At 45.3% G+C, this 27,151-nt stretch overlaps 1 long non-coding RNA gene across 1 annotated transcript; it reads left to right on the top strand.

Moving 5' to 3' along the window:
• Positions 1-1,500: 1,500 nt before the first annotated feature.
• On the top strand, positions 1,501-22,759 carry LOC148136679 (uncharacterized). Its single transcript, XR_015754388.1, has 3 exons — positions 1,501-1,585; positions 5,310-5,414; positions 22,645-22,759. It is a non-coding gene; the product is annotated as an uncharacterized LOC148136679 (long non-coding RNA).
• Positions 22,760-27,151: the final 4,392 nt, after the last annotated feature.

Below are 27,151 nucleotides of genomic sequence, written 5' to 3'. Positions count from 1 at the left end.
GAAAGCAATCTAATCTAATCAAGTTGGAATCTCCTAGAAACCCACAGATTTCCCCCTGAGTTGACTGCTTTTGTCCTCAAGGGTAATATGTACAGTCATCCTGGGCCACGAGGAGGGTTGGTGTGAGTTTCTAACCTGAACTGAGAGTGACAGATTTTATAAAGTTGTATTACAGGATATTACAGGTGGACATTCAGATGGGAATCTCAGTAAATGTTCTGCCAAACTCTGATTGAATTACTCAGTATATCAGGACCTGGATATTTGCATTGTGTGTGTGTGAGTATTGTGTATCAGATCAATCCCATTTGCTGCTTGAAAATTCTCATTTGAATTCATCGCATTCTCTCAAAAGGTCTCCCCAAACCTTCAATGTGTCATGTAATCCTTTTATGATGACCTGATGAGTGTAAGGTTTATTATTGAAATGTGTAATTTTTGTATAAGGATGTCTCAGAGAGGGAGCAGAATATTCTTAAAGTGGAGAATAACCATTTTGCGGGGAGGCTGTAGTTTATTGGTATCAATTACATCGGAATAGAAGAGTTCACATTGTTTGATCATTGGATCAAGGGGACATAAATTTAAGGTGAACGGTGGAAGGTATAGGGGAGATGTCAGGGGTGCGTTCTTTACCCAGAGAGTGGTGGGGGCATGGAATGCGCTGCCCGTGGGAGTGGTAGAGTCGGAATCATTGGCGACCTTTTAGCGGCATTTGGATAGGTTCATGGATGGGTACTTAATCTAGGTTAGAAGTTCGGCACAACATCGTGGGCCGAAGGGCCTGTTCTGTGCTGTATTGTTCTATGTTCTATGTTCTATGTTCTATGAATCTCCTGTGGGGTAGAATAGACCTCCATCAGAAGGATGGATTGTACCTGCACTGAAAGGGAACAGTTGCTAGTGCTATTCAGGAGGCATTAAACCAGTGAAGGAATGTGGGTAAACCCAGAGATAGAGTGAGGGAAGAGCTAAGTCTGACGCTGGTACAGTTCAGACGTCAAACAGTCAAGGCAGACAAGGGCAAGGCACAGAATGAGCAGTTACACTGCATTTATTTCAACACAGGAGGCCCGATAGGTCGGGCAGAGGAGCTCAGGGTATGGGTTTGAACATCGCACTGGGATATTATAGCAATTACAGAGGCATGACTTAATCATGGATAGGGCAAGCAGCTTAATGTTCGAGTGTATAGATTCTATAGCAAAGATATAAAGGGGGCAACAGAGCAGGGGCAGAGCTATTTTTTATTATGGATAACATTACAGCTGGTCTTCAAGAGGGTATTCCTGGGAGTACATCCAGGCAGGTTATACAGGTGGAACTGAGAAATAAGAAAGGGATGATCTCCTTATTGGGATGGTACTATTGACCCCCCCCCCCCCCCCACTCCCCAATAGTCAGCAGGGAGTTGAGAAGCAAATTTACAAAGATGACTTCTCTGTAAGAATAGTATGGTTGTGTACAAGACTTGACCTTCTTTGTTATTCATGCACAGGATGAGGATGTCACTGGCTGGGCTCAAAGGGCAGTAAAGAGTCAACCACATTGCTGTGGGTCTGGAGTCACATGTAGGCCAGACCAGGTAAGGATGGCAGATTCCTTCCCTGAAGGATATTAGCAAATCTGATGAGATTTGTTTTCGTAATAATCAACAATGGACTCATGATCTTTAATAGATTCTTAATTCCAAATTTTTATTGAATTCACATTCCACTGTCTGCCATGACGGAATCCAAACCCTGGGCCCCAGAACGTTATCTGGGTGTCTGGATTATCCATCTAGTGATAATCTCACTCGGCCATTTGGCAGGGTGAGTGACTGAGGCATACGTGGGGCAGCACATCAGCATCAAAGTTCCCATGATCTCTGCGGCAGATGGAAAGGGCTGGGGAGGGAGATATATCCCTGGTGGTGGGGTCTGACTGTAGGTAGCGGACATAGCAGAGGTTAATGGCGATTAGTGGGTGGCAGGTGAGGAATGGGAGATTATATTCTTATTGTGGTTGGAGGGGTGGGGGGAAGGCGGAGGTACAGGAAGTGGAGGATATGCGTTGGAGTGCATTGTTGATCAAGTGGGAGGGAAATCTGTTCCGTGAAAGAGGAACCCTTTCTGGGATGTCCTGGAGTGGAATTGCTTCTCCTGGGAGCAGATATGGCAGAGGCGGAGGAATTGAGAGGACAGAATCACGTTTTTACAGCAGTATACTCGAGGGTAATCAGGAGAGCAAAAAGGGGACTTGAAATATCTCTAGGAAATAGTTTAAGGAGAATCCAAAGAGATTTTACAAATACATTAAGGATAAATTAATAACCGGACAGAGAATAGGACCCCTTAAAGATCAACAAGGCCATCTATGGAACAACAGGAGGTGGGAGAATTATTATGCTATTCTATTCTAGAGAGTTTGGAGAAATAAATAGTGGTAACTTGAAAAGTGTCTATATTACAGAGGAGGAAGTACTGGATGTCTTAAACATTAGCAAGGTGGATAAATCCCTGGGACCTGATCAGGTGTATCCCAGAAATTTGTGGAAAGCTAGGGAGGTGATGGCAGTGCCCCTCCCTAAAGTATTTATATCATTGTTTGTGACAGGTAAGATGCTGGAAGATGGGTGCCATTATTTTAAAAAGGTGGTAAGGAAAGCCCAGGGACCAAGAGAACAGTCAACCTAACGTCAGTGGTAGGTAAGTTGTTGGAAGGGATTCTGAGGGACAGGGTTTACATGTATTTGGAAAGACAAGGATTGATTAGGGATAGCTAACATGGCTTTATGTGTGGTAAATTCTCTCTCTCTAACTTGATTGAGTTTTTTTGAAGATGTGACAAAGATGATTGATGAAGGCAGACTGTGGACGTTGTCTATATGGACAATGAACGATGTTCCACAAAGCAGACTGGTTAGCAAGGTTAGATAACATGAAATGTTGGGAGAATAAGCCATTTGGATACAAAACTGGCTTGAAGGTAGGAGGCAGAGGGTGGTGATGGAGGGTTGCTTTGCGGACTGGAGGCCTGTGAGCAGCATTGTCCTGCAGGAATAGATATTGGGTCCTTAAATAAATGACTTGGATGTGAATCTATGAGGTATGGTCAGTGGGTTTACAGAAGACACCAAAATTGGAGGTGTCGCGGACAATGAAGAAGGTTACTTCAGAATGCAACAGTATCTTGACCAGATGGGCCATTGGAGCGAGGAATGGCAGACTGGGTTCAATTTAGACAAATGTAAGCTGTTGGATTTTGGAAAGGCAAATCAGAGCAGGACTTGTACACTTAATGGGAAAGTCCTTGGGAATGTTGCTGAACATAGAGACCATGGAGTGCAGGTTCATTGTTCCTTGAAAGGAGAGTCGCAGGTAGGCAGACTAGTGAAGGTGGGGTTTGGTATGCTTATATTTATTGGTCAATGCATTGAGTACAGAAGCTGGGACGTCAAATTGTGGTTGGACAGGACATTGATTAAGCCATTTCAGGAATTATGTTTTAAGTTCGAAATTCCCTGTTCTGGAAAGGATGTTGTGAATCTTGAATGAGTTCAGACAAGATTTACAAAGATTTTGCTCGGGTTGGAGGATTTGGGCTACAGGGGGAGGCTGAATACGCCGGGGTTAATTTCCCTGGAGAGTCAAAGACTGAGAGGTGACTTCATGGAGATTTATAAAATCATGAAGGGCATGGATAAGGTGAACAGCCAGGGTCTTTTCCCCCCAGGTAGGTGGGTTCAAAACAAGATCACATGGGCTTAAGTTGAGAGGGCAAAGTTTAAAAAGGGATCTAAGGGGCAAAGTTTTCAAGCTGTGTGTGGTGTATGTGTGGAATGAGCTGCCAGATGAAGAAGTGGAGGCTGATACATTTACAACGTTTGAAAGGCATCCGATTGGGTACATGAAGAGGAAGAGTTTCCAATGATACGGACCAATAGCTGGCAAATGGGGCTCCATTTGTTGAGGATTCCTAGTTGGCATGGACAAATTAGACCAAAGGTCTGTTTCTGTGCTGTACACCTCTATGACACTAATTAATGAAAATAAGATGTGTTCCTCTTTTGTGGAGAGTTAGCAGAAGCACAGATAATTGACCTTGGAGCTGAGAAGGTTCAGCAGTGATTTTGACTAGGTGCAAATTTGTTTCTAGGATAGCTAATCTGCAGAGAGAGGGGAAATGTTAACAATGTCACAATTTTAGTAACTATTTTCAGGTAATTGGCAAATAATGTGAACATTATTTTATTCAGTAAGTTCCAAGCATCTGGAACAGTCTGAATGCAGCTGGACACAGACTCAGCAGTTATTCATAAACAGATTTGGAATTTTACTTTTTAAGGGAAGATTTGGGGGGGCATTGGCAAATGGGAACGGAATTGGGACAGATATGCAGCATCTCCAGAGGGAGAGGGTACATCCCAAATGGGCTGAATAGCCCCAACCCCTGTGCTCTGTGATACTGCCCCATTCACTGTGAATGTTGAAGCTCATCCCAGGGCAGAGAGAGGCAGGATCCCACCACTCACCTGACAATGGGCCCCAATGATTGATGTCAGCGCAGGCCAATAGGAGGCAGAGGGCATACTGGAGGACCAGGCCGTACCAGTTTGTCTTCCAACCAATCGGAGTGAATGAGGGCATCCTCAAGGCTGGAACTGAAGAAAGGCACATATCGCAGAGATTTGAGAAACTGGAGGACATGAGATAGGGAGCGTTCTGTGGCTGGTGAGGAATTATATAAATAAGGAAGAGTTGTGAGGCTGGATGGAGTGACAATGATCGGGAGAGTTGAGGATGGAGGAATTTCGAGTTAGTGAGGATTAGAGCCATAATGTTATACAGCAAGGAAACAGGCCATGTGGTCCAACCAGTCCATGCCAACCATAATTCCAAACTGAACTAATTGTACTTGCCACCGCTTAGTCCACATCCATCCAAATATTTCCTATTTATGCACTAATCTGAATGTCTTTTAAATATTGTAATTGTATTCACAGCCACCACTTCCTCTGGAAGTTCATTTCACACGTATACATTTTTTAAAAAAATCCTAATGTCTTTTCTGAAACCTTTCTCATTTCTTCTCAAAATGAATGCACCCGAGTTTTGAATCCCCCTCTCCCCCGGGTTTTCACCTTATCTACACTCTTTCTGATTTTATAAGCCTCTAATAATGTCACCCCTCAACCTCGTGCACGCCAGTGAAAAACTTCCAGCCTATCCAGCCTCTCCTTAGAACACAATCCCTCCATTCATGGCAACATGCAGGTAAATCTCTCCTGAACCTGATCCAATTTAATAATATCCTTCCTATAACAGCGCAACCAGAACCGGACAGAGTATTCCAGAAGAGGCCTCTCCAATATCCTGTACATCCTCAACATAACGTCCCAACTCCTGTACTCAAAGGTCTGAACAATGAAGGTAAGTGTGCTAAGCACCTTCTTCACCACCCTGTCTACATGTAACACAAACGTCAAAGACGTGAAGCCCTTGGTCGCTTTGTTCCCATATCACTACTCAAGGCCGTACTTTTATTGAGTGTAAGTCCTACCCTCGTTTGTTTTGTCAGGATGTTATATTTTGCATTTATTCCAATCCAAAAAATTTTTGAGTATAAAGGCAGTAGGAGTATAATTAAGAGGGAAATCAAGAGGCAAAAAAGGGACGTGAGATAGCTTTGGCGAATAGGGTTAAGGATAATCCGAAGGGCTTTTGTAAATATATGAGGAACAAAAGGCTAACTAGGGAGAAAATAGAGACCCTCAAAGATCAGCAAGGCAGCCATTGTGTGGAGCTGCAGGCGATGGCCGAGATAGGGAAACAAGTATTTTGCATCAGTGTTTACTGTGAAGAAGTACATGGGAGATATAGAATGTGAGGAAATAAATGGTGATATCTTGAAAAATGTCCATATTACGGAGGAGGAGGAGGTGCTCAATGAGTGGCTAAGGAGCTGGTGCAGGGGAAAAGGATTCACGTTTTGTGGACCGTTGTGATCTCCTCTGGAGTAGAGTTGACCTGCATAAGAAGGATGGATTGTACCTGAATTGGAAGGTGTCTAATTTCTAGGCAGGGAGACTTGCTGGTGATACTTGGGAGGCATTAAACCAGTGAGAGAGTGGGTGTAAACCCAAGAAGGTAGTGAGGAAAGAGATATGTCTGAGGCTGGTACAGTTCAGAAATCAAATAGTCAAGGCAGGCAAGGGCAAGGCACGAATGAAGTCGGACTGAGCAGTTGCACTGCATTTACTTCAATAGAAGAGGCCTGACAGGGAAGGCAGATGAGCTCAAGGTATGGTTTTGAACATGGCACTGGGATATTATAGCAATTACAGAGGCATCACTCAGGGATGGATAGGACTGGCAGCTTAATGTTCCAGGGTATAGATGCTACAGGAAGAATAGAAAGGGGGACGAGAGAGGAGGGGGAGTGGCATTTTTGATTCGAGATAGCATTATGTTTTTTCTTAGGGAGGATATTCCTGGGAGTACGCCCAGTGAAGTTATTTAGGTGGAACTGGGAAATAAGAAAGGGATGATCATTTTATTAGGGGTTTCTGCATGGATTTCATCTGGTTCTTCTGGTTTCCTCCCACAGTCCAAAGATGTGCAGGTTGGGTGGATTGTCCAGGCTGAATTGCCCATAATGTTCAGGGATGAGTACGTTGGGTTGCCCTGGGAAATGCAATGTTACAGCGGGAGGTTAAGAGGCTCTCAGGGTCAGTATCAATGTGATAGGCTGAATGACCTGCTTCTACACTGTTGGGATTCTCTGATAATTCTACTATTTTTAAAATAGTTATAGAAAATAATATATCAGATCTAAACGTTAAGGATCTGAATTGGACAAAGGCCAATTTTGATGGCACAAGGCAAGAACTTTCACCTGCCCCCTCAAGCCTGCTCTGCCATTCAACAAGATCAGGGCTGATCTTCTCATGGCCTCAGCTCCACATTCCTGCTCTCTCACCATAACCCTTAATTCTTTTCCTGTTCACAAATCTACATTTTGCCTTAAAGGCATGCAAGTTGATAACGTCAAATGCTGCACTCAGCAGGGAATTCCACAGATTCACAACCCTTTAGCTGAAGAAGCTCCTCCTGAGCTCAGTCCTAATTCTGATCCCCCTTATTTTGAGGTAATGCTCTGTTGTTTGACCTGCCCCCAGTGGAAATAGCCTCCCTGCTTCTATCTTATCTACTCCCGTCATAATTTTATTGTTTCCTATCCAAACTCCCATTCTTCTAAATTACAATGACAAGAGAACCAGTTTTCTCAATCTCCACATACGCCAACCCTCTCAACTCCCAACTCAAACTAATGAACCTCCTCTGTACTCCCTCCAGTGCCAGTACATCCTTGCTAATGTAAGGGGACCAAACCTATACACAGTTCCCCAGGTGTGGCCTCACCAGCAGCATAACCATCCCTCTCGCATGAAAGGATAATATTCCCTTCACTGTCTTAATTACCTGCTGGAGCTGCAAACCAACTTCCTGTGATTCATGCAGAAGGACACCCAGCTCCCACCGCACAGCAGCATGCTGCAAGTTTTCACCATTTCATCATCCAGTTTGCTGTTCGTCCGACTAAAATGGATGACCTCACATTTCCCAACATTGAACTCCATCTGCCAGACCCTTACCCACTCACTTAACCGATCTGTATCCCTGTCCAGACTGACAGTGGCCTCTGCAGACATTGCTTTACCTCATCTTCGTATCAAATGTGAACTCTGACACCGAACACTTGGTCCTCAACTCCAAAACATTTGTGTAAATTGCAAATAGTAGACAATTTCTACCCAAATATCTCACCACTACTTCCTTGAGAGGTTCAAGCATTTTCTCCACTACAGAAGTTAAGCTAACGGATCCTTTTTGAAAAATAGTGGCACCACATTCGCAGCTTCCAGTCTGTCAAAACTATCCCAGAATCCAACAACTTTTAATGAATTATTACGAATTGCTATCCCACCCCCCGCCATCTTTTCTTTTTTCCCGGGATGCATTCCATCAGAGTCAGGAGACCCATCTACCTTTAGGCTGTTATCTTTCCCAACATTACCTCTTTACTGAGAATAATTGCTTCTGTATCCTCATCTGCCATTGCCTCCATAGGCCTGCGACAATGAGGGTACATAGACAGTATGTTCCTGTTAAGGCCAAGGCTGGTAGGTGTAAAGAATGCTGCCTGACGAAAGAAATTGTGGACCTGGTCAAGAAAGTGAAGGAGGGATATGGCAGGTACAGAGAGCTGTGTTTGTGTGAATTCCTAGAGGAGTATAGGGGCAGTAGGAGTATACTCGAGGTAAACCAGGAGGGCAAAAAGGGGACATGAGATAGCTTTAGGAAATAGGTTTAAGGAGAATCCAAAGTGATTGTACAAATACACTAAGGACAAACGATAACCAGGCAGAGAATAGGTACCCGCAAAAATCATCAAGGCTGTCTGTGGAACCGCAGGAGCTGAGAGAGATTCTATCTGAGATTCTTTTACTGAAAGAGGATGTGGCAGCTAGAGTGTTTGGAGAAATAAATAGTGATAACGTGATAAGTGTCCATATTACAGAGGAGGGGGTACTGGATGTCTTAAACGGTAGCAAGGTGGAATAATCCCTGGGACCTGCTCAGGTGTAACCCAGAACTTTGTGGGAATCGAAGGAAGTGTTTGCTGGACCCCTCGCTGAGATATTTGTGTCATTGATTGTCACAGGTGAGGTGCTGGAAGCTGGGCACAATTATTTGAGAAAGGTGGGAAGGAAAGGCCAGGGAACAATAGACCAGTGAGCCTGAAATCAGTGGCAGAGAAGTTGTTGGATGTGATTCTCAGGGACATGATTTACATGTAATTGGAAAGGCAAGAAGTGATGAGGGAGAGGCAGCATGGCTTTGTACATGGAAGTCACTAACTTGGACTCCAGGAAGACACAAGGTTCTACATAACAGACCGGTTAGCAAGTTTGAGACTGTAGAATACAGGGAGGACTAGCTATTTAGATACAGAATTGTCTAGAAGGTATGGAGATATATAACATGGAAACAGACCCTTCAGTCCGTACCGTCCATGCCAACAACTTACCCAACCCAACAACTGTGTGAGAAATATGCTGTCAGGATGGATGCTGGGTCCACTGCTTTTTGTCCTGTATATCAATGATTTCTATGTGAATATATGAGGTATGGTTAGTAGGTTTACACTAGACACCAAAATTGGAGATGTAATGGGCAGTGAAGAAGTTTACCTCAGTACATTGGGACTTCAATTAAATGTGCTAAGGAGGGGCAGATGGGTTTAATTTAGATAAATATGAGGTTCTGCATTTTGGAAAAAAGCCAATCAGAGCAGGGCTTGTACACTTAATGAGGAGGTCTTGGGGTGTGTTGCTGAACAAAGAGACCTTGGAATGCAGGTTCACACTTCCTTGTAAGTGGAATCTTAGGTAGGCTAGTGAAGAAGGTGTTTTGTATTGAGTATAGGAGTTGCGACATTATTTTGGGGCCAGACAGGGCATTGATTCAGCTACTTCTCGAATTATGCTTTCAGTCCTCATCTCCCCGCTATAGGAATGATGTTGTGAAACTTGAAAGGATTCAGAAAAGATGCACAAAGATGTTGCCAGGGTTGAGAGTTTGAGATATAGGGAGAGGCTGAATTGGCTGGGGTTGTTTTCCCTGGGGCATCGCATGCTGAGAGGTGACCTCAGTGGTTGATACACTCGTGAGGAACATGGTGAGGGTGAACAGCCAGGGTCATTTTTCCCACGTTAGGTGGGTCCAAAACAAGAGAGCACAGGCTGAAGTTGTGAGGGAAAAGATTTAAAAGGGATGTGTAGGGCAATGTTTTCAAGCTGAACATGGTATGTGGACGGAATGAGCTGCTAGAGAAAGTGTGGAGGCTGGTACAATTGCAACATTTAAAAGGCATCGGATTGGATATGTGATCAGGCAAGTTTGAGAAGGATATGAGCCAAGTCCTGGCAAATGGGATGAGATTAATTTAGGATATCTGGTGGGCATGGACAAGTTGGACCAAGCGGTCAGTTTCTGTGCTGTACATTTCTATGACACTAATAAATTAAAATTAAGATCGGTTTCTCTTTTATAGAGAGTTAGCAGAAGGTCAGAAAATTCTCCTTGGAGCTGAGAAGGTTAAGCAGTGATTTCAACGAGGAGCAGAATTGTTTCCAGTAAATTTAATTTACATAGAGACAGCATGAGAAATTATTAACATTGTCACAATTTTTATGAACTACTTTCAGGTAACTGGCAAATAATGCAGGGTAAAAACGTGAAGAGTATTTGACTCAGTAAGTTCTGAGCATCTGGAACAGTTTGATTGACAGATGGATGCAGATTCAGTAGTTATTGTCAAAATAAATTTGCAATTTTCTTTTTTAAAGGAAGGATTTGGAGGGCTATGTCCAAATGGAAGGTGAGTTGGGACTGACTGGCACCATCTCCAGAGGGAGAGTGTACAGCCCCAATGGGCTGAATAGCCCCCAGCCCCTGTTCTAAGATACTGTCCCATTCACTGTGAATGATGAAGCTCATCACAGGGCAGAGCCATAGACATGTACAGCATGAAAACACACTCTTTGGTTAAACTGGTCTATGCCGACTAGATATCCCAACCTAATCTAGTCCCATTTGCCAACACTTGGCACATATCCCTCTACTCCCTTACTATTCATATACCCATCCAGATGCCAAATGGTATAATTGTACCAACCTGCTCCACTTCCCGAGAGAAGATTCCATCCACGCACCAACTCCAGTGTGAAAGAAATTGCCCCTCAGATCCATTTTAAATCTTTCCCTTCTAATTTTGGGCGGCACGGTGGCACAGTGGTTAGCATTGCTGCCTCACAGCGCCAGAGACCCGAGTTTAATTCCCGCCTCAAGCGACTGACTGTGTGGAGTTTGCACGTTCTCCCCATGTCTGCGTTGGTTTCCTCCGGGTGCTCCGGTTTCCTCCCACCATCCAAAAAGATGTGCAGGGTCAGGTGAATTGGCCATACTAAATTGCCCGTAGTGTTCGGTAAGGGGTAAATGTAGGGGTTTGGGTGGGTTCCGCTTCGGCGGGTCGGTGTGGACTTGTTGGGTCGAAGGACCTGTTTCCACACTGTAATCTAATCTAATCTAATCTAATCTAATCTAATCTAATCTAATCTAATCTAATCTTAAACCTATGTCCTCTCGCTCTGGAGTCCTCCATCCCAGGGAAGAGACCTTGTCTATTTATCCTACCCATGCCCCTCATGATTTAATAAACCTTTGAGGTCACCCCTCAGCCTCTGATGCACCTGGGAGGATCCCACCACTTATGTCACAATGGAGCCTGGCTGATTGACACAGCTTCAGACCAATAGGACAGTTGGCGTGATCCTCCAGCCAATAGAAGTGAATGAGGGGTGGGTCCAGCGGGCCAACACCTGACCATGAGCTTTGCAGGCGCAGTGTCACTGTGAGGGGGGAGGAGTCGCAGTGAGTGTGAAGGGACTGGGAGAGAGACGGAGTTAGTGTGGGCTGGGAGGGTTAATAAACACGGTTTCAGTCTGCTAGACCTGAAAGAAATACTTGGGGGAAATTAAAACCAAAAAGAACTGCGGATGCTGTAAATCACACACAACAACCAGAAGGTACTGGAAAAGCTCCGCAGATCTGACAGCATCTGTGAAGAGAAATCAGTTTGCATGTTGGATCCGGTGACGCTTCCTCAGGGACTGATATGACTGAGAAAAAACTATTGGTTTATATGCAGAAGGGAGAGGTTAAAGAGTAAATGATAGGTGGGGATAAAGTCCAAAGAGAGAGAGATCGGAGCAGTTGGACAAAGGTTATCCTGTCTGGGGGAGAGTAAATAGCTGTTTATGGGGACTGTTAGTGGTTATCCATAGGTAGTGTGTAATAGCAGGCTATGTAATAACAAGGCCTGGTATGTGAGGCAGGGGGCAACGAAACTAGAACGTGGGAGAGTTCAGGACCTAAAATTATTGAATTCGATGTTGAAGCCAGAGGATTGCAGGGTCCCCGAGTGGGAGATGAGGTGTTGTTCTTCCAACTTGCTTTAAAGTGTGGCGCTGGAAAAGCACAGCAATTCAGGCAGCATCCAAAGAATAGAAGAATCGACATATTGGGCATATAGGCACTTCATCAGAAATGTGGGAGTGGGGGAAGCTGGCTGAGAGATAAATAGGGAGGGGTGTGTGGGGTTGGGGGTAGGGAGCTAGGAACAGGCTAGGTAGATGTAGATGGGGTAGTAAAAACAATGACTGCAGATGCTGGAAACCAGATTCTGTATTAGTGGTGCTGGAAGAGCACAGCAGTTCAGGCAGCATCCAAGGAGCTTTGAAATCGGCGTTTCGGGCAAAAGCCCTTCCTGATAAAGGTCTTTTGCCTGAAACGCCGATTTCAAAGCTCCTTGGATGCTGCCTGAACTGCTGTGCTCTTCCAGCACCACTAATCCAGTAGATGGGGTAGTGGTGAGAGGGTGGAATGGATAATTGGGAAGGATGATGGACAGGTGGGACAGTTCAAGAGGCCAGTGCTGAGTTGGTGGGTTGAATCTGTGATGAGGTGGGGGAGAGGAGATAGGGAAACCTTGATGCTGTGTGGTTGAAAGGTCCCAAGGTGGAAGATGAGGTGTTCTTCCTCCAGGCGTCGGGTGGCTCGGATTTGGGGGTGGATGACACCCAGGAATTGCATGTCCTTGGCAGCGTGGCGGCAGAGGGGGGTAGCTGAACTGGTTGGCCACAGGGCGGTGGGGTTGGTTGGTGCATGTTCGCTGAAATGTTCCACAAGTTGGCATCCTGACTCCCCACTGTAAAGGAGACCGCATCGAGAGCAAAGGACACAAAAGGTGAGGTGTTTGGATGTGCAGGAAAATCTCTGTTGGATGTGGGAGGGGTGGGGAGGGAAATATATCTCTGGTGGTGAGGTCTGATTGTAGTTGGTGGAAATGGCAGACGATGATGCATTGTATCTGGGTGGAAGGTGAGGACTAGGGGGTTTCCATCCTTGTTGCAGTTGGAGGTGTGGGTTCCAAGGGCAGTGGTGTGGGAAGTGGAGGAGATACACCGGAGGGGAAATTGCAGTCCTTGAAATCGGAGGCCATTTGGTATGTTCTGAAGTGTTCTGCCAGCTTGCATCAAGCTTCAGTGGAACACTGCAGTAAGCATGAGACAGAGATGTTGGCCTGGGAACAGCCTTGTGTGTTAAAGTGGGGGGCAACTGGATGCTTCGGGTCTTTTTTGCAACAGATCGTAGATCATCAGCCGCCATTTCCACCACCGCTACTGAGATGCTATCAGGTTCCTGCCTCCTCCATTAACAGCTTTCCGCCCTCCCAGCCGGATCGTTATCCACTCTTTTGTCTTTCCAAATGTTCCAATCTCTCTTTGGGCTCTGTCCCCACCTATTATTTACTCTTTAACCCCTATATCCTGTAGTCCAAAGATGTGCAGGTTAGGAGAATTGGCCCAGCTAAATTTCCCATAGTGTTCAGGGATGTGCATTCGTCCGGGGAAATGGTGAGTAATAGGGTAGGGGAATGGGTCTGGGTGGGTGTGGAATTGTTGGGCCGAAGGGCCTATTTCCTGTGGGGATTCTAATTTTCCCAGCTGCCATCGGTTCTGAGGAAGGGTCACTGGACTCGTGATGACCCTTGGTGTGTGCAGGAGGAGGAAACGGGAAAGGGGACAGTGGCAGCAGAAACTGGATGAAATGTATCAGTATAGACTGGGAGGATTTAGTTACACTCTGTGCAGGTCGTTAATCTGAATTAGAAACTCCTGGTCCCACGTTTGCAGCAAAGTGGAAGATGGCTTGGGCCTCAGGCAGTGAGAGGTGCTGGGTTATGGCTGTCATCTTTATCTGGGACCAAGGTACAGCAAGGAGCATGCACGTGTCTTCTTCCTGGTTGGGGGCGGTGCGATTTCAAGAGGAGCATCCAACACATACCAAAAGAAGTGTTTGCCTTCACTATTCATCTTGCACTAACTATGAGCTTCGTTTTGTGAATTCATTTTATAGGATCTTAATTGAGAATAATTGAGACTGGGATCTCAAAAGCAAGTTTCTACAGTCCACAGAGTCATCACGATCTGAATATCATTGGCATTTAACTGTGAAAGGAGAAAGGTTTATCTGTTCTGACTGTGGGAAAATATCTTCAATATTTTTGTCAAGCCAAAAGCAGAATGGTTGGATCACCCTTTGGGTATGTGTTTAATTCTTGGTCCTGTAGCTGTGGAAGGAGGTATTGGTCTGAGAGAGAGCACAGATTTATCCATATTACGCCTCGTCTCTTTGCAGGAACTGTCAGATTTAGTCACAATCATCCACTTTATGATGTTAACCTGTAAACTCCCTACTTCCAATTCCCTGCAAATTTCTCATTGAAATTCCTTGTGGACTCAAATTCCAGCACCATTTCAGTTGGAACGTTCCAGATTCTGACAACTGTCTGTTCATTCAGAAACTGCTGAAGTCCATGATGACTCTGGGGATACAAAGGGCTGAATTGAGAGATGAGATGCAGTCCCTGAGCTCCCATTGAGATGCATTGGAACAGTACAGGAGGCTGAGGGCAGTGTAGGTGTGAGCAGACAATGAAAATGACTGGGCTGCACTGTGAGGGCTGCTTGGATCAATGAGAGTGTTTTGGAGTTGGATGTAAACAAATTGAGATGAGACAGGGAGAAGGTGAAGCTGAAACTCTGTTTTACTTCAGGCCATTCAGAAATTCACAGTCCCAATGGGAATAGTCAATTTGCCAGTGATACCTGTGGAGTATTTAAGTTTTTAAAAGTACAACAGATCAGCTTAAGTAAAGATTGTTTTTAGTATAATGGGCATGTTTGAAGTGAAGGAAGGTTGCTCACTTATTTAAATTCTCTTAATGGGAGTAACTAGATGAATGTAGTGAGATGTTGTTACAGGAGACCTCAGACCTGTGGTGTGCTCCTCTTGCACAATGTGGGACATAAGGGATGCTTCCAGTGTCCGTGACGGCTAAGTGTGCAGGCAGTGTGTCCATCTGCAGCTACTGAGAAACTGTTTTTCAGACCTGGAGTTGTGAGTGGACTCACTGTGGAGCAATACTGAGAATGTTAGGGACAGCACGGTTAGTGAGTTAGTCACACTGCAGGGGAGAGTTACACAGGCAGAAAGGGAATGGGTGACCATCAGATCAAGTAAAAGGCTCAGGAAGGAAGTGCAGGACTCACCAGTGATCATTCCCCTTCTCAAACAGATACTGTGCACCGCTTGGGATTCTATAAGGTTGGGAACAGGTGGGGTGGACTCTCAGGGGAAATCAGCAACAGCCAGGTTCATGACACCACAGATAGCTCCGCTGCACAGAACGGGAGGAGGGAGAATGGCAGAGCTATAGTGAGAGGGGATCCACTAGTCAGGATCAGAGACAGGCGCGTCTTTGGCCACAGACATGAATCAAGGACAGTGGAATTGAACCCCGGTCCATTTATTGATAAATGCACAGACCAATAAAGGTCAGCGTCCCAAATGCAACCTTCAGCCCTTGGTCACCCTAAAGCTCTACTTTCCAGGGACTATGCACTTGTTCTGAGCTCTTCAGAGGGATTGAAGGGGACAGGGAGAAAACAGGAACAGGGTTGTGTTGCAGATCTGTATAATAACCGTCTCCCTCGCCTGTCGGTTTCTCCCCCCGCCTCGGTCTCCCACACCCCATCGTGCCTCCACCCCCACCGCAGGGAAAATACCTTGTGTATTTACCATATCCATGCCCCTACTGATTTTATAAACCTCTATAAGGTCAGCCATCAGCATCTGACACTCCAGGGAAAACGGTGTATTCAGCCTCTCCCTGTAGCGCAAATCCTCCAACCCTGGCAACATGCTTGTAATACTATTCTGGCCACTTCCAAGTTTCACAATATTGATTTGATAGGAAGGAGACCAGAATTGCACGCAATATTCCAAGAGTGACCTAACCAATGTCCTGTACAACCGCAATATGACGTCCCAACTCCTGTACTCGGTACTCTGACCAATAAAGGAAAGCATACTAAACACCTTCTTCACTATCCTATCTACCTGCGATTGCTTTCAAGGAGCTATGAACCTGCATTCCAAGGTCTCTTTGTTCAGGAACACTTCCGAGGACTATACCATTAAGTGTATACACCCTGCTAATATTTGCTTTTCCAAAATGAAGCACCTCACATTTATCTAAATTAAACTCTAACTGCCAGTCCTCAGCATATTCGACCCTCTGATCAAGATCCCGTTTTAATCTGAGGTAATCCTCTTCACTGTCCACTACACCTCCAATTTTGGTGTCATCTTACTAATACTTCCAATATTCACATCCAAATCATTTATATAAATGATGAAAATTAGTGGATCCAGCACCAATACTTTGTGGCACTCCACTGGTTACAGGTCTCCAACATGAAAAGCAACCTTCTACCACCACCCTCTGTCTTCTACCTTTCAACCAGTTTTGTATCCAAATGGCTAGTTCTCGCTATCTTCCTTGAGAACTAACCTTGCTAACCAGTCTCCCATGGGGAACCTTGTTGACCACCTTACTGATGTCCATGTTTCCACCGCTTTGCCCTCATCAATCCTCTTTATTACTTCTTCAAAAAAGTTGACTCATGTTCATGAGAGGTGATTTCTCACACACAAAGCCGTTATTAATACCCAGGACTTAACTCTGTACATTGGGGTCTGCGTCACCCAGTTATAGCTGTTAATATTCTGGATAAAGTTCATGTACACCAGCTTTGTGTTAGTGACTGTGTCTTGAATCTTGTTAATAACACCAGTGCCGGTTAGTTCGTTTTGAAAGGCAGTCCCTTCCGCCTGCTCTGTCTCCTCCATCCCCACCATTGACAGTAAGTGGGACGAGCTCATGGATATTCCATGTGAGAGAGATTGAGAAAATCTTCCCTTCATTCCACTAGCCCACCAGGAAATGGTGGTAGTGTCCTTACCTCTGAACCACGAGGTTTGGGTTCAAAGTTGAGTAACAGCATCTTTGAAGCGGCTGATTGGAAAACATGCCCAAGCTCCCAGCTGTCCCTGCCTGAGCCTCCAAACAGAATCTTCCCTGTAGTTTCTCGTCTGTCAGATTCTCCCATTGCTCAGTTTGTCCAGGATCCCCTCCTGCTGCTGCACTGCTCCTGTCCCTCACTGACCTGCCCATCCCCCAGTGTCCTCCACATTCATTCATTGTTGACAATCCCATTGTCCCAGTCCTCCAGCCCCGCTCCCTCCACTCTATTGGGCAGCAGATGCTGTCAATCACCCAGGCTCCTGTGTGATCTGGAGCATGCGCTGTAGGAGGGGCTGGATTCTGAATTAGTGGTGCTGGAAGAGCACAGTAATTCAGGCAGCATCCGAGGACAGGCAAAATCCGAGGACAGGCCTCGGATTTTGCCTGTCCTCCGATGCTGCCTGAATTGCTGTGCTCTTCCAGCACCACTCATCCAGAATCTGGTTTCCAGCATCTGCAGTCATTGTTTTTACCTCTGTCGGAGGGGCAACCAGTGCACGGGCGCAGTGCTGGCCAATTGTTGGCGTATGTGCAGTATGGGTCAGTGCCAGGGAGGGAGGCTGTAGATGTGTGGGATTAATCTGTCATTGGCTGCTCCCTCCCTTCCTCCCTCTGAGAACAGAACCCAGGGGCATGATCCCAGCCCTGCTATCGTGACAAGTGGTTGGGGTATCAGTGGGGGGGAGCATTTTGCAGAAAGCTATCAGAACTCGTGTGAAGATTCAGGAATGTTATGGAAAGGAACAAGGATGGGCCAGCATTTAAAGTTCTAATTTGGTTCACTTTAGTTCAACGAGATATGATTTGGCCAGTGTGTGCAGGATGGTTCTTATGAGAGGGTCGGTGTGGGGAAAATAAATAAGAGATTCCAGATTGGGGAAAAAAAATCAGTTTGGGTCTGACCAGGAAGGAAACCCTGGGAGGTGGGAGGAGGATTCACCAACACCTAGGAGGCTCTGAGTCAGAGTAATATACTTGATTAGATTCGATTTCCTACAGTGTGGAAACAGGCCCTTCGGTCCAACCAGTCTACTCCGACCATCGGAAGAGTAACCCACCCAGACCCATTTCCCATTGCCAATTCACATGACCTGCGCATCTTTGGATTGTGGGAAAAAACCGGAGCACCCAGAGGAAATCCACGCAGACATGGAGAGAATGTGCAAACTCCACACAGACAGTCACCCAAAGCTGGAATCGAACCTGGGACCCTAGTGCTGTGGGGCAGCAGTGCCATCGTGCTACCCCCTTTTTTTGGTTCATAGCCTGCAGGCAGGAGCGAGGAAGCTGAATTCAAGGAGAGGAGAGAGAGAGTGTGAGAACTGGGTGTGGAGGAAAGAAGTGAGGAGATTGATTTGGTCTTCAGTTAACAAGAGAGACAAATTGTGAGACTGAGATTTAAAGCTTTGGGGCAACAAGGAAACTACAATTTAATACTATCATTGTCTTATAAAGATCCTTCCGGTATTAACGGTGGTATCTTGTTTTCTCCGTACGGTACTGAAATGGTGGATTTGCGGATGAGAAATTCAGATTGAACTTCATGTTCAGTTTTGATAGTTACTTGATCCGTGCTGATCTGGATATCATTGGCCTTTTCATGTGGAAGGAAAGGTGTGTATTCTGTTCGTGGGTGAATATTTCACATATCACTGTGACTGGAAACATTACTGAGACACAGCCAAGTCCATGTTAGTGTGGTGACTGTGGAGAGAGAGTTCGTTTGTTTTTAAAAGTCTGAAAAACATGGCACATTTTCCAGGAACAATTAAGTTACAGATTTGTTTTGTATGAGGACAAGGTTTTAATTAACCATGCAACCAAAAAGAGACCAGGACACCTGCACCATGGAACAAACGATGAAAACGGGATTGTTGTAAAGGAGTTAATTATCAATCGTGGCTTGTATTCCATTGGCGTTGTCGCGTCGGTTCTAGCGCCGTGGGGAAATACTGGAAATGTGATGAATGTAATGTAGGTTTCAGTTATTAAACTGTAAAAAGTGCAGAAGAAATTTACAGGGATTTTTGCCAGGGCTCAGGGATCTGAGTTATAGGAAGAGGTTGGACAAGCGAGGATTTTCTTTTTGTTTAGAGCAGAGGAAACAGAGGAGGGATCTTTTCTCGAAGTCTATAAGACCATGAGAGGCATGGGTAAGGTGAATGCACTCAGTCTTTTGACCAGGGAATCGAGGACTGGAGGGCATCAGTTTAAGGTTACAGGAGAATGAATGAAAGGGAACCTGAGGTGCAACTGTTTTACACAGAGGGTGGTATGTATATGGACCGAGCTGTCAGTGGAAGTGGTTGAGGTGGGTACATTAACAATATGTAAAAACATTTGGACAAATACACGGATAGCAAAGGGTCAGAAGCAGATGGGCCAAGTGCAGGGAAATGGGGTTCGCGTGGATGGACATTCTGATCGGTTTGGGCCCAAGGGCCAGCCTCTGCTCTAGGATGCTCTGTCTCCAAGTATATTTACTATTTCTCCTGCTATCTCTGGTAGCACCCTGGGATGTATTTCATCTTAGCAAGGAGACTTGTCTACCTTTACCGCCATAAGCTTGCCCAGCTCTAACGCTTTTGTGATGATGGTTGTTTCTTGGTCCTCACCTTCCTCAGTCTCCTTATCAAGTACTGGCATGTTCTTCGTATCCTCCACTGTGAAGACTGACTGCTGTGTACTCATATTCCTGAACCCTGCTGGATAGGAATAACTGGGCACAGAACTCTGAGAGGTCATCTTTGAGTCTTTATTGATGAGACATGGCAGGTACCTTGATAGTGTACATGCAGAGCACCTCCAGGCAGCATCAGGTAACCCCCCCCCCACCCCCCGTCTGGTGTGCCACTCCCATTCTTATACCTTTGTGGTTTGTGGTTTTGAATGGACGCTGTCTCTCAATATTATCTCCATGGCAACGGCAGTTAAAAAGTCAAGTTCAGCTCAACACTTTGTGGTTAAATCACATACCCCTCTCCCACACCCCTGTGGCTCAGTCAGGTATCTGACAGGCACTTCAGTTTCAGTGGGACTGTCTGTCAGGATTCTGATGTGGAAGAGCGGGTGTTGGAGCGGGGTGGGCAAAGTTAAAAACCACGCATCACCATGTTGTACTTTCAAATAAACCTATTGGACTATAAGCTTTTGCAGTGTGCTGTGAGTTTTAACTTGATCAGGATTATCTCTATGGTAACAGTTAAGTGCTTCAACAATTACAGAGGCCATATGTTCCCCACACAATAGGTTCCCCTCTAGCAGTGTAAACTGCTATTCTGGCCCTGGGGATAGCTACTCAATCCCATCTGGCTTTCTGTTGATCTTTAAAGTTTTTCTAATCTCCTAGTTTCTCCATGGTCTTTGCCAATTTGTATGCTTTCTATTTCAATTTGATAGACTCCCTTATTTCCTTAGCCACCCATGGCAGATTACTCCTTTTCCTACAGTCCTCCCTTTTAACTGATATATACTTTTGCTGAGCAGTTTGAAAAAATCTTTGATATTCCTCCACTGTCCGTCAACTGTCCCACCCTAAAGTCTTTGCTTCCAGTCTACATTAGCCAACTCCTGCTTCATCCTATTGTAGTCTCCTTTGTTTAAGCACAGGATCTGGATTGGATTTAATCTTCCCGCTTTCCAACTATATTCTAAATTCAATCATACTTAACACAAGTCTTTTTATCAGATTATGAGGTGAGGCGATGTTACCTGGGTGTTTTGGTTTTCATTGTCAGAGACCTTGGCTTTGTAATAAAGTACAGGATAGATATTCACAATACCGTATTCTGGACGGTGTGAATGTACTACACAGCCTAAAACCATACATCACTGTCTCCCCTCCGTTCACATGATTTGAAGATGCCGGTGTTGGACTGGGGTGTACAAAATTTTAAAATTCACACAACGCCAGGTTATAGTCCCTCAGGTTTAATTGGAAGCACACTCGATATCGGAGCGTCGCTTATTCATCATGATCCAATTAAACCTGCTGGACTATAACCTGTTGTTGTGATTTTTAACTCACCTCAGTTTAAAATTGCAAAATCATTATCTCCTACATACTTCCTCACTATCTCATCCACCTGACTATCCTGCTTTTTCTGAAAATCTCCTTTGGTGAAGGTGGTGAGTTTTGGATTCAGCTGTCCAGTTATTACCGTAAGAAGATAAGCCCTGGGCCCAGGAGAGGCAATGCAGCCCTTCGAACCAGCTCCACCATTTAAGACCATGATGATTGAGCTCACCTCGCTCTCAGCTGGATTTTCCCACCTGCTCTCTCTCACCCTTCATCTCATTGCAAATTTAACATCTGTATCTCTTCAGTAAATTTGCTCATTGTCCTGGCATCCACTGCATTTTGAATAAGGAATTCCCCAGATTACAGCACATTGAGATAAGTACATTCTTCTTCATGAGAATAGAATAGAGTCCCTCCAGTGCAGAAATAGGGTATTCGTCCATAGAGTCCACACCATCCCTATAATGAGCATCCCATTCAGACTCACCCATTCCCTGTATTTCCCATGGTTAATGGCTTAACCTGTACAGGCATGGACACTGTGGGAGTTTAGCATGGCCAATCCACTTAACCTGCACATCTTTGGACTGAGAGATGAAACTGGAGCACCCAGAGGAAATTTGCACAGACACGGGGAGAACGTGTAAACTCCTCACAGTCGCCTAAGGCTGGAATCAAATCCAGGTCCCTGATGCTGTGAGTCAGCAATGCTAACCATTGAGCCACCTCTGCTTAAAGTCTGTTCCTCCTATGAACCACCCCACGCCCCAGTTGGCTGAATCTATATTCCTTACATCAGAAAATCAGATTGTGGAAGCAGATGTCTCAGTAAAACTCAGTGACAGTCCATATGTTCTGTGTGTCTGAATGGCGATCCTATACATAACACCCTCCAGTCTACACTTTTCAATCACTTCCCAGAGACAGGGCTCCAGTGGCTTCATGGGGACTACAACTCCCACAAGCCCTGAGGCAGGGACCACACGTGTGTGGGGAAACCCAGCACTGTACATGTACAGAAAATGGGTGGGTTTTGGAGCATGTGCTTTGGGTAAGTATACTTTGTGGAAAGTATTTCACACTGTGATTGGCTGGAGGAGGAAAGCATCTGCTCATAGTATTAATCAGTTGGGAGGTCAAAGTGTCACTACACCCATGTAGGACCACTCTCCATCCCCAATTCATTGTAATGGTGGGAATCAACTAATGGGAAACAAAGAAGGATCTGACCCATTCTCCCAGACTGAAGGTTCTTCTGTCCAGGATCTGCCACCTCCCTTTCTGTTTCCTTTTGTTTCATTCTGCTATTACATTATTGACTTGCAGCAACTGAAGGGAAAGGAAGTGAACCCAGAAAGGGTGCAGAGTCTAACCAGGGACAGGAAGTGGTGCCACGGATCTGTTTATCAGTAACTCCATGAGAATGGGGAGGGTGTACATTAGGGGGTAGCAGAGTCAGAATGGTGGGAGAGAGTAAGTGGGCTGGAGGGTTACAGCTTTGGGGGAAGGAAGGGGAAAAATATTCCAGAGAAACTAGAATTGTCTGTTCTGTATTTCTAATCTGTACATATTCCTTTATACAGGGTGCGAGATGGTGAAAATCTGCAGAATGAAATCTCAGAATCATGTGCAGATCATGATGAAGTTACCCAGTGTTTGAAGAACCAAAGATAGAGAATCATTCGGCCAAAATCCTGCACCACTCTACCTCCCAGCATTGTCGGTCTATCTGCACCAAATGGACTGTGAATGGTTCAAGACGGCAGCTCACTACCATCTTCTCAAGGGTAACGAGAGATGGGGTATAAATGCTGGCTAAACCAGTGGTGCCCATATCCTGGAAACGGTTTCTATCTCTAGTTGGTAAAACCCAGTTGATGTTACTGCAGGATGATGAGGGAGGCTGAGTACATACTCCAGGAGGCAGCACCATCACATTACCCCTGCCTGCACCCACACAGTAACACCGCAACGTCACTGGAACAAAAGGCAGTGAAACCAAAGGAGGACTTCGATATAGTTCTTCGAGGTAAAGTCATGAAAGAGGATTGGAGCACAGCAGGGACAGGAGACTGAGCTGGATGGTTAGCTGTTTCCCATTGAATTGTGGAGCAGGATTGAAAGGCTGAATGGTCTCCTCCTGCTGCTATCTTCCAGGTATGTATATAGGTAGGAAGAAGTAGGCAGGGCAGGGATTCTCCAGGAGATTGAACTTCCACATCTTTTTTCAGTGAGGGATGGTTTGATGGATTTTATTTAACATTTATCTTTAACACAAGGTTTGTAAAGTTTGGTTTTAAAATGTTGTAAAAGTTTTTTGCACAGCAAATAAAATTAAAGGAAATAAATTAAACTGTCTGAATATAACAGTTTTAAAACTTTCAACCTCCTGTAAAACAAAATCCTGTCTACTCCCGGACCCCATCACTTTCCAGCTACTCAAACTCCGGGAAAATATTCCCTCCCTGTCTGAACCTTTGGTTTGATTTAACTGCTTTTCAGTTCTCGTTCTGTGAGCTGTGAAGCGTTCTTTTTCCCCATTTCTCCGACCCAGAAATATTATCACAGTAACTTTCCCACCATCAAAATCATCATTACGCCATTTTGATTTTGGTTAACATAATCACCAGCAACGCAAAAGTGAGGACTGCAGATGCTGGAAGCCAGAGCCTAGATTAGAGTGGTGCAGGAAAAGGGCTTTTACCAAAACGTTGCTTTACCTACTCCTTGGATCCTGCCTAACTTGCTGTTCTTTTCCAGCACCACTCTAATCTAGACATATCATCACCAGCAGTAACCAATCATTTGTGTAACCAATTGAAGATTTCCAAACAAAGCCCATTACGGGCCAAGCAAACCATTACAAGTGACAAAGTGAGAAGGGACTAAATCAAAGTAGAGTTGTATGGAGGGGGCAGCGGTGGAGATAAAGCACTGTATCCCCTGCGGTGCCCACCTCTATCTCAAGGCATCGAGAGCATTGATACACAGCACATGCTCCTTCTCCAAGGACACCCTGCTGTGTAGCCTTTATCCTCAATCATAGAATAGAATCCCGACAGTAAGGAAGGAGAGCATTGGCCCATCAAATCCCACCGACCATCTGAAGAACATCCCAGCCAGAGCACTCCATCCCTGCAACAGTGCATTTCCCATGGCTGATCCACATAGTCTGCACATTCCTGGACACGGTGGACAATTTAGCACGGCTGGTCCACCTAACCTGCCTATCTTTGGACTGTGGGAGATAGCACCTGGAGGGGACCCACACTATCATGGGGAGAATGTGGAAACTCGACATTGACCAAGGCTGGACTCCAACCTTGTACGTGCTGCTGTGAAGCAGCAGTGCTACAATCATAATTTAAATCAAAACAGATTATCATTGCTTATTGTCACATTGCTGTTTGTGGAGACTAACTGCACAGAGAGACACCTTGAGGTTCAGAAAGTGGCAATATAAATTCAGTCAACTCCAGCCCAGTTACTGTGATGAACAACCACAACATCAAAACTCCAACGGTGTCGTCATATACAAGGTCCTGTGCTGATTCTGATGGACAGTAACTCCAGAATCAGAGTCCTGCAGTGATGTGTGAACTCTACCCCACACGGAGCAGGTGGGTGACCACTTCCCTGTGACCACTCACTGGGCTCTCAGTCGTGTTGAAGAGTCAGCAAATCCTTTGTCACACAGAGAGGTAAACAGCTCCTAACCAGTGTGAACCCGCTTGGGTCTCAGGGCTCAGGATGAATAACTGAATCCTCTCTCACACACTGACCATATGAATGGCCTCTCCCCCTGTGTGGGCTCGCTGGGGTCTCAGGGGGCAGGATGAATCACTGAATCCCCCCTCACACACTGACCATCTGAATGGTCTCTCCCCTGTGTGGGCTCACTGGGGTGTCAGCAGGTGCTGCATTTGAGTGATTTTCCCCCCACACTGAGAGCAAGTGAATGACCTTCCCCCGGAGTGAGCTCGCTGGTGTTTAAGCAGGTCACTGCGTGAATCCTTTCCCACACACTGAGCAGGTGAATGGCCTCTCCTCGATGGGAATGCACTGATGTCTCCGCAGATGGGAGATTTGAATGAATCCTTTACACACATGGAGCAGGTGAAGGATCTTAATCCACTGTGTCATCTCTGGTGTCTCAGCAGAATGTAAGATCGAGTAAACCCTTTCCCATATGTGAGGCAGGTGAGCGGCCTCTCCGCAGTGTGACTGTGTCAGTGAGTGTCCACTGGGAGGGGTAGGTAAATTCCTTCCCACAATCTCCACTTTTGTGTACCCTCGCCCTGGTCCTGTCATAATGGTGTCTTCCCAGATCACATGACCGGTTAAATATTCGACCACATGCAAAACATGGGAATGATTTGTCTGGGCTGAGAATGCTGCGTTCTCCTTCCATATTACCGATAAGGATCTGGACCTGTGCAATTGGACGACTCTGCAGTTGATGTGATGTTAAAGCTGAGTTTCCCATCTGGGAGCTCTCTCTCTATGTAAAACAAGGTTTTCCCTATCATTATTACAACCCCCAATACCAGTTCTCCTGTCAGTTCTCCTGAACTTCTAAATTAGGACTAATGCAATGACCTCAGTAATGTGCCTTTTACTCACTTGTTTCTGAAAGTAAATTAGGACCATTTTGAATAACTTTGCGCAATTTACCAGAAGAACCCATACCTATTCTATTATTTACAAGTTTTAATCCATGGGAAATTTGTTAGCTTCTCCAATGACCGTTATAATGTTCTGACCACTTCTACAGAGCTAATGTAAGTCAATTCTAACAATTATCAATAGATTGTATCTAAACAGGATGTCCCACAACAGGAAGTGCTCTGACACTCAATGCCCGTAAGTTGTGTTTTTTTCTTAAAGCCCCTCATGCTTCTGGCAATCTGGCAATACAATTGAAGATATTTTATACAGTAGCCTTACAGTCTCAATTGCCAGTTCCAGTCCATGAAGCAGCCAGTTACACACACCAGTGACTTGAATTCTGACGACAGTGTTGCCCTGGCAGGAGAGATTGAAGAGCATGAAACTGTCTTCTCTGGAGTATCTAAAATGAAACACTTGAAATGAACAAAATTCCTCAAAAGCTCGATAGGACAGATACAGGAAGGATGTGCTCCCTGGCTAGTGTATCTGGAATGAAGTCAGCACTAACTGTGGTATCTTTACCCAGCATCCCCTTTAGCTGCATCAATGTTTAAGATGTATTTGCTGCTCTAATTCCACTCTCTTGATCAGTCCCATTTGTAATGGCTGTACTGTTGGGAGCCATGCAAATTTATAACATTTGATTCAATCCATCCCAAAGTCTTTCTGTATAGGTGTCTCACTTTTGTTCACAGAGACTCTCAATCAATCTAACTTCTTCACAATCCCTGCTCTGATATTTCCTTAGAGGGCTCAGAATGAAATGTTCACAGAAGGACAAAAAGAGGCTGATTGGCTCATCAGCTCTCCAAAGGATCACCTCACCAAATGCCATTCTTTACCTTTACCCCATAAACATTCCCATTCATCCCCTTCCAATGACTGTTCAATTTTATCCTCTTCATTGTACCTGGCTCCACCACACTCTTTGGCAGTGCATTCCTGACCATAAACTTTCTCTGCATGAAAACATTTTGTCTCATGTCACATGTACTTCTTTTATGAATCCCTTTACATCGGTGCCTCCTCATTATTGATTCTTTCCTGAATGTGAACAGTTTATGCTGATCTACTCTCACGAGACCCCTCTTGAAGGTACCTTTACCCAGTATCCTCTGGGATGGTGAATATCTCTCCCGGTCACAGGAGACCAGTACGAGACCATTCAGGAGCTCTCACTTTGGGACTGGGTTCAGTACACCATCCAGCCTCACTGTACTCCAGTGAATACACACTGGGGAGAGGCCATTCACCTGCTCTGAGTGTGGGAAGCAGTTCACTCCAACTTGATGAAACACCAGCGAGTTCACAACTAACCACAGTGATTGGATTTGTTGTTTGTTCATGGGATCATGGCATCACTTGCTGGGGCAGCATTTGTCATCCATTCTGACTGCCCAGGAGATGGTTCAGAGTCAA

The sequence above is a fragment of the Chiloscyllium plagiosum genome, unplaced genomic scaffold (assembly GCF_037043375.1).
Source record: "Chiloscyllium plagiosum isolate Xiang-an unplaced genomic scaffold, Cpla_swu_hap1 HiC_scaffold_45, whole genome shotgun sequence".
Lineage (NCBI taxonomy): Eukaryota > Metazoa > Chordata > Chondrichthyes > Orectolobiformes > Hemiscylliidae > Chiloscyllium > Chiloscyllium plagiosum.
The sequence above is the reverse complement of the archived record's forward strand: the minus strand, read 5'-3'. Positions and strand labels throughout refer to the sequence as shown.